Below are 8,953 nucleotides of genomic sequence, written 5' to 3'. Positions count from 1 at the left end.
TCCCCTGTTCATGGTCTGTCTCTCTCTGTCTCAAAAATAAACAAACGTTAAAAAAAAATTTTTTTTAAATAAAAAAAATAAAAAAAAAAAAAGAACTAGGCTTGGGGTACCTGGGTGGCTCAGTCGGTTAAGCATCTGACTTCAGCTCAGGTCATGATATCACGGTCTGTGAGTTCGAGCCCCGCGTCGGGCTCTGTGCTGACAGCTTGGAGCCTGGAGCCTGCTTCGGATCCTGTGTCTCCCTCTCTCTCTGACCCTCCCCATTCATGCTCTGTCTCTCTCTGTCTCAAAAATAAATAAACATAAAAAAAAAAAAAAGAACTAGGCTTGATGTCATTTGTTGCACAGAAATAAATAATGAATATACTAGATGAAAGCGCTGCATTCCAGAGACTTGTAAGTAGGCACCTTGTGACCATGGGAGGGAGCCAACTTTCGGTAAAGCTTACATTTTGGAAGGCAAAGCAGAAAGGCTGGAAAGAAATTGATTCCTCATTGTCAGCCTTGAAGCTCATCTCACTCTGTACTTTGCAGGTCATGAACAATAAATATTTTATTTTTAAAGCCAGTTTGGATTTCTGTTACTTCTAACTGCCTGGTTGGGGCAGGAAATAGGAGAGTTTTGGTGGTATGACAGGAATACAGAGAGAGTATGAAAATAGACAGAAGGAGCAGTGAGTGGAAAGGCTGATTGTATTGGTTTCCTAGGGCTACCATAACAATCAGCCACGAACTAGGTGACATTCTTCACAGTTCTGGAAGCCAGAAGTCCAAAATGAAGATGTCAGCAGGGTTGGGACCTTCTGGAAACTCTGGGGGAGGATCTGTCCCAGGCCTCTCTCCGAGCTGCTGGTGGTCACCAGTCGCCTTGGTGTTCCTTGGCTTGTAGATGTGCTACTCTAATCTCGGCCTCTCATATGGCCTTCTTACAAGGACTCCAGTCATTGGATTTAGTGAGGTCACATCCTGAGGTTCCAAGTAGACATAAATGGTAGGAGGACACTATTCCACATGGCACCACTGCGCTTCATTGTGTTTATTCATTCAGCGAATACTTCTTGAGTGCCTACTGTATACTGGGCCCTGTGTTCGTTATTAGGGATGAAGTGATGAATAAGACAGCGATGGCACATGTCCTGTGGGAAGCTTATAGTCTTTACAGTCCAGTATGTAACACAGATATTAAACAAATGGTTGCAGGTATGATAAAAATTACAAAAGGACAAGCTCTGGGTGTGATGATATCACGTGAGAAGGCACCTAAACCATGGAAATGATGAAAAAGGCCTCCTTGTGGCAGGGACATCTAAACCGAAACCAATCAGAAAATAGGCATTGGCCAGGTAAATGGTAATAAAGGCCAGGTTACTGCAAAGTGCTGCGTATGAGAATTTGCACTTGTAACTAGCACTTCAGTAATGCTCATGCATAATGGACATTGAGAACCCCTGCTCTGGGCCTCGGGTAACCCAACATGTCCCTCAGTATCTCCCATCAGCCATCTATGGGAAAGACTTCTCTCCCCAGCCCTGACCTGGGAAAGAGTGGGGAGGCCCCTTATTACTGAGCTTCCCTATCTGTCTGGACACATGGGCCCCTTTCCACCACTGTGCGGAACCAACTAAATAAAACGTGACTTATATCTAGTTTAGATTTTTCTCCTCCTTCAGTGAGCATTCTCCAACTTTCCCCTTCTTCCAGCCCTGCTCTATTTTCTGCCACATAGCAAGCCTATTGCTTTGCATTTTAGTTGATGATTTATTTGCCATTGAATTGTAGAAGGCCACTTTTCTCTTTAAAACAACTTAAGTGTATGTTGCGTTCATTCAGTATTTTATAGGAAGAAAAGGCATTTACATTTTTCCATTTCGCATCTTCACCAGCGTAAGAGCCTTTTTTTTTTTTTTAATTGTGTTTCCTTCAGAATAAAAGAGAGAGATCGTCTGCAATAACATTTCCCAAATATCACAGCTGAAACAAAACGAAATTGTAACAAGATTTGGGGCTGTTTCTCAGGAAAACTCTAGTAGATTCTTACAATTTGGCTGCTTTGCAAGGTTGATGAGACCAACATTTAAAATGATACGATCATAGATTTGAGAGCTTTAAAGAGTCTTGGAGGTCTTCAAAAATCTGGAAGACCACCATCACCTTTATTTTATAGATGAGGAAAACTAACGTGAAGGCGAGGTGAGTTACATAGTCACTCTTGGCCAGATAATTCAAAATTCCTCTTATTCCTCAAAAATTATTATTTTATTATTATTTTCAATGACCTTGGTTCTCTGCCTTACTTTGCATGTGTCACTGCACTCTTTATGTCCGGTCCAATCTTCCAAGGTTTCTCCTCCTTATTTGTTGCCCCTTAACTCATGAGAAACCCAGCACCCTCCTCACTCAGTGGTCCGAGGTCTCAGAGAAATGAGGGTCACCTCATATCAGCACGAGGAGACTTGCCCCTACGCTGGAGCTTGGGCTTCTGAGTCTTTTTAAAAAGGTTATGCATGTCTTAAACATACAGAAAAGAAAAAAAAATATTTTAAAGCCATTTTCATTCGTTGTCTTCAGTCTAAAAATAGGGTGACAGAGGGATCGTGGGATAAGCAGCAGGAGCAGGGAAGAGTCGGTTGCCACAGTAACCAGTGAGCCATTTCGCTGCATTTGCCTTGACTGTGATTTCTGGGAGGTTTTTTCCCCTTTCCTTCTCCTGTGCGTGGGGGTGGGGGTAGGTGGTGGGGGCATTTTTAGATTATATAATATGGAACCAGATTCCTTACTTCCGGAGTCAACCAGTCCTTATGAAAATGCTATTCCCTTTTACTTTTCCCCTCATTGCGAACAGTCCATTGGCTTTGCTGGGGACGAAGAGAAAAGATGATGATCACACCCATCTCTGTATACACCAGTGCCCTTCTTGAACACCTCCCCAGTATCTGACAACCTAACTCCATAGAAATATTCCCCCTCTCCCAACCCCTAATCCTGCCAGGTCCTCAGATGCCCCAGGCTCCAGCAATCCACCAGGAGACTCCTGGGGCTTTCTTCCATTCCACGGAAGACAGAGGCAGCCCTGTGTGCGGGTTGAGACCTGAAGTCACTCTGGAGCTGACCTGCTTCTGCTGCCCTGAATGGCAAGCCCCACCTTCTCCCAGTGAGCAGATCCTGGAATCCAGACAGAGGCCCACATCGGAGTGTGGCTTTGGGAGCAAACAGATCTGGGTTTGGATCCTAAACCCGCCTCCCGAGGCTAATAATTATTTGACATTTTTGAGCCTTTTGTGGTTATAAGCGATACTACACCTAAAGCAGCCAGCATGGTGTCTGGCATGTATTTGGTACTGAATACATGTTAATGTCTTTTACTCCTTCCCCAATTTCCCTGGCCACCCATACTTTCTTCTCCCCTCCGTGCTCTTGTAAGGCCCTGGTTGACCATTGCAGGTTCCCTCCTACATAGTGTTTTGGAAGAGTTGACATATATTTGAGGGGTCACCCTCTTTTAAGGGACCCTTTTTTTACCAGACTCTCCATAGTCCTCATTCTCCTCCCTGGCTGCCTCCTGTCCTTACATGACATCCTTTCCCGCTTCAGAACTTCCTGACTCCTTTTCATCAAAGCACATCTGTTCTCTAACCCATTCATGAAGAGCCCAGTAGGTACCTGGATAGCTAATCAAGTTTAAATCAAAATGTAAAACTGTGTTCAATATATTCAAATGTGTTAAAATGGCACATGAAAAGCTATAATCTGTACTGCTTATTAGGGTGATCAGGAATGAATGAGAAACTGAATGGCAGTGTATTCGTTAGAAATCTTTTTTTTGTTTGTTTTTGTTGCAGTGATGGAAATCCAACCTGAGCTCACCTAAGCAAAAACAGAATATGTTAGCTAAAGAGGGGAGTCAGGGAGTGGAGCTGTCCACAGGGATTTCTAGAGATTCAACGGCTAGCATCACAAGTCTTTCTGTTCCTTAACTCTGCTTGTCTTGGAGTTTCTTTATCCTTTGCTTACCACAGACAGGCTTGCTTTCTTTCTTTTTTTTAAATTTATTTTTTAAGTTTACATCCAAGTTAGTTAGCTTATAGTGCAACAATGATTTCAGGAGGAGATTCCTTAATGTTCCTTACCCATTTAGCCCATCCGCCCTCCCACAACCCCTCCAGTAACCCTCTGTTCTCCATATTTAAGAGTGTCTTATGTTTTGTTCTCCTCCCTGTTTTTACATTATTTTTGCTTCTCTTCCCTTATGTTCATCTGTTTTGTCTCTTAAAGTCCTCATATGAGTGAAGTCATATGATATTGGTCTTTCTCTAACTGACTAATTTGGCTTAGCATAATACCCTCTAGTTCCATCCACGTAGTGGCAAATGGGAAGATTTCATTCTTTTTGATTGTTGAGTAATACTCCATTATATATATATATACACACCACATCTTTTTTATCCATTCATCCATCGATGGACATTTGGGCTTTTCCCATGCTTTGGCTATTGTTGATAGTGCTGCTATAAACATGGGGGTGCATGTGTCTCTTCGAAACAGCACACCTGTATCCCGTGGATAAATACCTAGTAGTGCAATTGCTGGGTCATAGGGTAGTTCTATTTTTAATTTTTTGAGGAACCTCCATACTGTTTTCCAGAGTGGCTGCACCAGTTCGCATTCCCACCAGCAGTGCAAAAGAGATCCTCTTTCTCCGAATCCTCGCCAACATCTGTCAGACAGGCTTTCTTAAAATTAGTAACATGGCCTCAGATTTACATCTTCCTACCTTCTATGACCTAAGAGGCAAGACTCCGTTTCCAACTCCAAATTGTATGGTTGTAGGGAAAGGCTTTGGCCAGTTTGGTTTGGGTCTTATGCACATCCTGAATCAATCACTTTGGCTGGGAGAATAGGGTACTGTCATTGACCATGTTGGGTCTCATGTCAGGGAAGTGACTATCTCTAATGGGTAGCCACCAGAATGACATGATTCAAATGGGATTAGTTCCCCAAAGCAAGGTAGAATGTTGGCAGAAGGCAGAAACAACAGAAGTGTCAGTTCAGAGGAATAACAGAGAATGGTACCATCATGTGTACTCAGAAGAGCACCTGGGGAGGGGAGGAGGTAGGTACAAAGCAAGTGCTCCATTGACTCTGAGGAAGAAGACCATGTTCTTGCCCTCAGGGAGCTCCGAATTCAGTGCAGGAAGAATGACTAAGAACACATGGAGAAAGACAGGTGGCGTTGCAGTAATAGGCCAAAATGCACATACACAGCTGGCTGGGAACTGAGAGAGGAATGCCCGTGAACACTCAAAACTGAAGCCTATGTTAAAGGAACTGATTGCTTATAATAATATTATCTCTCACATTGGGTCCTGTGGACCCCCAGTGTTCCATTAAGTGCTACTAGGTGAGCCTAAGAAAAAAGAAAAAAGGAAAAGAGAAGAAAGGAAAAGAAAGGCTATGGAAAAGAAAGGGAAGGAAAAGGACTCTGTGACCATGTTTGAAAATTATGTTTCAGAGTTAATTAGGTTTTTTAATTTTGGGGGGTTTTCTTTATTATGTTAATGCTTATTACACACTATGTGATTATAGAACCAATCTTCTTAACCACAGACCACTTACTAGTGTCTATAAAAGTTTAATAGTTTCGTGTTTTACACGTAAGTTTGTGATCCATTTGAAGCTAATTTTGTATGGGGACTGAGACTTAGGTCGAGGTTTATTGTATGATTTTTTTGCCTGTGGATGTCCACTTGTTCCAGCACCATTTTCAGGTGTCAGCCTTTTCAGGTGACATTTCCTCCATCGCATTGCTTTTGCACTTTTGACAAAAATTGTTGAGGAGATTTATGTGGGTCCATTTCTGTGCTTTTTATTCTGTTCCACTGATCTATGTGTCTTTCTGTCTGCCAATACCATGCGGGTTTTTTTTCCATGCCGCCTTGATTACCGTCACTATGCAATAAATATTGAAATCAGGTAAACTGATTTCTCCCACTGTTTTGAACTGAATGGTTTTGTACCCCCACTTCCTAAATTCATACGTCGAAACCCTAATCTCCAGTGTGGCTGTATCTGGAGATAGGGCCTAAAAAGAGGTAATTCAAGTTACATGAGGTTATTAGGGTGCGGCTCTGATCCATAGGATCCAATAGGATCCAATATAAGAAGAGACAGCAGAGAGTTTCTCTGTCCCTGCCGCATGCACATTCAGAGGAAGGGGTCTGTGAGGTGAGGATATAGCGAGAAGATGGCTATCTGCAAGCCAGGAAGAGAGCGCTTAGGAAACTGAACTCTGCCTGAACCTTGATCTTGGACTCTCAAGCCTCTAGAATGATGAGAAAATGAATTTCTCTTGTTTGAGCCATCCAGTATGTGCTATTTTGTTATGGGAGGCTTAGCGGACTGATATATCCACTTTAATTTTCCTTTTCAAAAAATTTTAACTGTTTGACATCTTTTGCTTTTCCATATACATTTTAGAATAATTTTGTCTGTACCTACCAGAATTGCTGAGATTTTGATAGGAATGGTGTTACACTTTTGTATTAATTTGGGGGAGAATTGAAATCTTTTACTTTGTTGAGTCTTTCCATCCAAGAACACAATAATGTTTCTCTACTTATTTAGGTCTTTGATTTCTTTCATCAGTGTTTTTCATTTTCAGCAAACAAACCATGCACATGTTTTGTTAGATCTATATCTAAGTATTTTTAAAGCAATTATAAATGATACTGTATTTTAAACTTTGGTATCCACGTGTTCATTGTTAGTATATATAAATATAATAGAATTTTGTATGTTTATCTTTATCCTGTGACCTTGCTGAATTCACTTATTAACTCAGGTGAATTTCTTATAAATTCCTTAGGTTTTTCTATGTGCACAATCATGTCATCTGCACACAAGACAGTTTTTCTTTTTCTTTCTTTCTTTCTTTCTTTCTTTCTTTCTTTCTTTCTTTCTCCTTCTTTCTCTTCCTTCCTTCCTTCCTTCCTTCCTTCCTTCCTTCCTTCCTTTTTCTTTCTTTCTATTTGTGTGTCTTTTATTTCTTCTTCTTATCTTCTTATACTGGTTAGGACTTCAAACACTGTGTTGAATGGAGCAGTGGGAGTGGGCATCCTTGCCTTATTCTCAATCTTTCAGTCTTTCACTATTAACTGTAATTTTGAAGGTTTTGTTTTGTTTTGTTTTGTTTTGTTTTAGATTTTCTTTATCAAATTGAGAAAGACATGGACATTCCATGTTTCTGAGAGTTTTTATCACGAACGGGTGTTGAATTTGTCAGATGCTTTTTCTGCATTTGTTGATAGGTCATGTGAGTTTTCTTCTCTAACCTGATTTGTTGAATTACATTTATTGATTTTTAAATTTTGAACCAGACTTGTCTCTCTGGAATAAATCCCAGTTGGTTAGGGTATATAATTCTTTTTTATATATTGCTGGATTCTATTTGATACAATTAAAATTTTTTTTATTGTTTATTATTTTTGAGAGAGAGAGAGTGAGAGAGAGAGAGACTGAGACCAAGCAGGGAAGGGTCAGAGAGAGAGGGAGACACAGAATTGGAAGCAGACTCCAGGCTCTGAGCACTCAGGACAGAGCCTGACGTGGGGCTCAACCTCACAGACTGAGAGATCATGACCTGAGCTGTAGTCGGCTGCCCAACAGACTGAGCCACCCAGGTGCCCCAATTTGATACAATTTTGTTAAGAATTTTTGTGTCTATATTCATGAGGGATATTGGTTCTTGTTTTTCATGTTAACTGTATTTTTCTTGTTTATTTATGTTTGTTTATTTATTTAATTGAAATGTAATTGATGTACAATGCTATATTAAGTTCAGGTGTACAACATATTGATTCAACAATGCTGTACGTTACTCAGTGCTCATCCTAAGTGTGGTCACCATCTGCCACCATACAATGTTATTGACTATATTCCCTATGTTGTACTTGTCTTCTCCACAACTTATTTATTTTATAACTGGAATTTTGTACCTCTTAATCCCCTTATCTAATTCATCCATCCCCCCACCAACTTCATTGCCAACTGATTGGCAACCATCGGTTTCTTCTCTATATTTAAGAGTCTACTTTTTGTTTGTTTTTTTTGCTTCATTTTTTAGATTCCATACTTAAGTGAAATTATATAGTATTTGTCTTTCTCTTTCTGAATAATTTCACTTAGCATGTGATCCTCTGAGTCCCTCTGTGTTGTTGCAGTGACAAAATCTCATTCTCTTTATGGCTGAGCAATATTCCATTGTTATGTGTATACCACACCATCTTTATCCATTCATCTATCGCTAGGCACCTAGGCTGCTTCCATTTCATGGGTATTGTAAATAATGCTATAATAAACATAGAAATGCACATATCTTTTTGAATCAGTCTTTTTATTTTCTTTGGATAAATACCAGGAAGTGGAATTACTGGATCATATGGTATTTCTATTTTTAATTTTTTTGAGGAAACTCCATATTGTTTTCCACAGTGGCTGTGCCAATGTACATTTCCAACAGAGCACGAAAGGTTCCTTTTTCTCCACATCCTCGCCAACGCTTGTTAATGAATTGGGAAATGTTTCTTCCTCTTGTATTTTCTGGGAAAGATTGTGTGGAATCGGTGTTAATTCTTCAAATGTTTGGTAGAATTCTCAAATAAAACCACCTGGGCCTAGAGATTCATATTTTGGGAATTTTTAAAATTATGATTTTAAATTTCTCAATGATTATAGGACTATTCACATTATTTATTTACCTGAGTTGTGGTAGTCTGTCCCTTTTTTTTTTTTCGAGGAATTGGTCCATTTCATCTAAGTTGTTAAGTTTATGTGTGTAGAGTTGTTTATAGTATTCTCTCCCTATCCTTTTGGCCTATGGTCTGTAGTAATGTCTCCAGTTCATTCCTGATTTCTGGTAATTTATGTGTTTCTCTTGTTTTTTCTTCTTCATCAATCT

Source organism: Panthera tigris, chromosome B4, assembly GCF_018350195.1.
Source record: "Panthera tigris isolate Pti1 chromosome B4, P.tigris_Pti1_mat1.1, whole genome shotgun sequence".
NCBI lineage: Eukaryota > Metazoa > Chordata > Mammalia > Carnivora > Felidae > Panthera > Panthera tigris.
The sequence above is the reverse complement of the archived record's forward strand: the minus strand, read 5'-3'. Positions refer to the sequence as shown.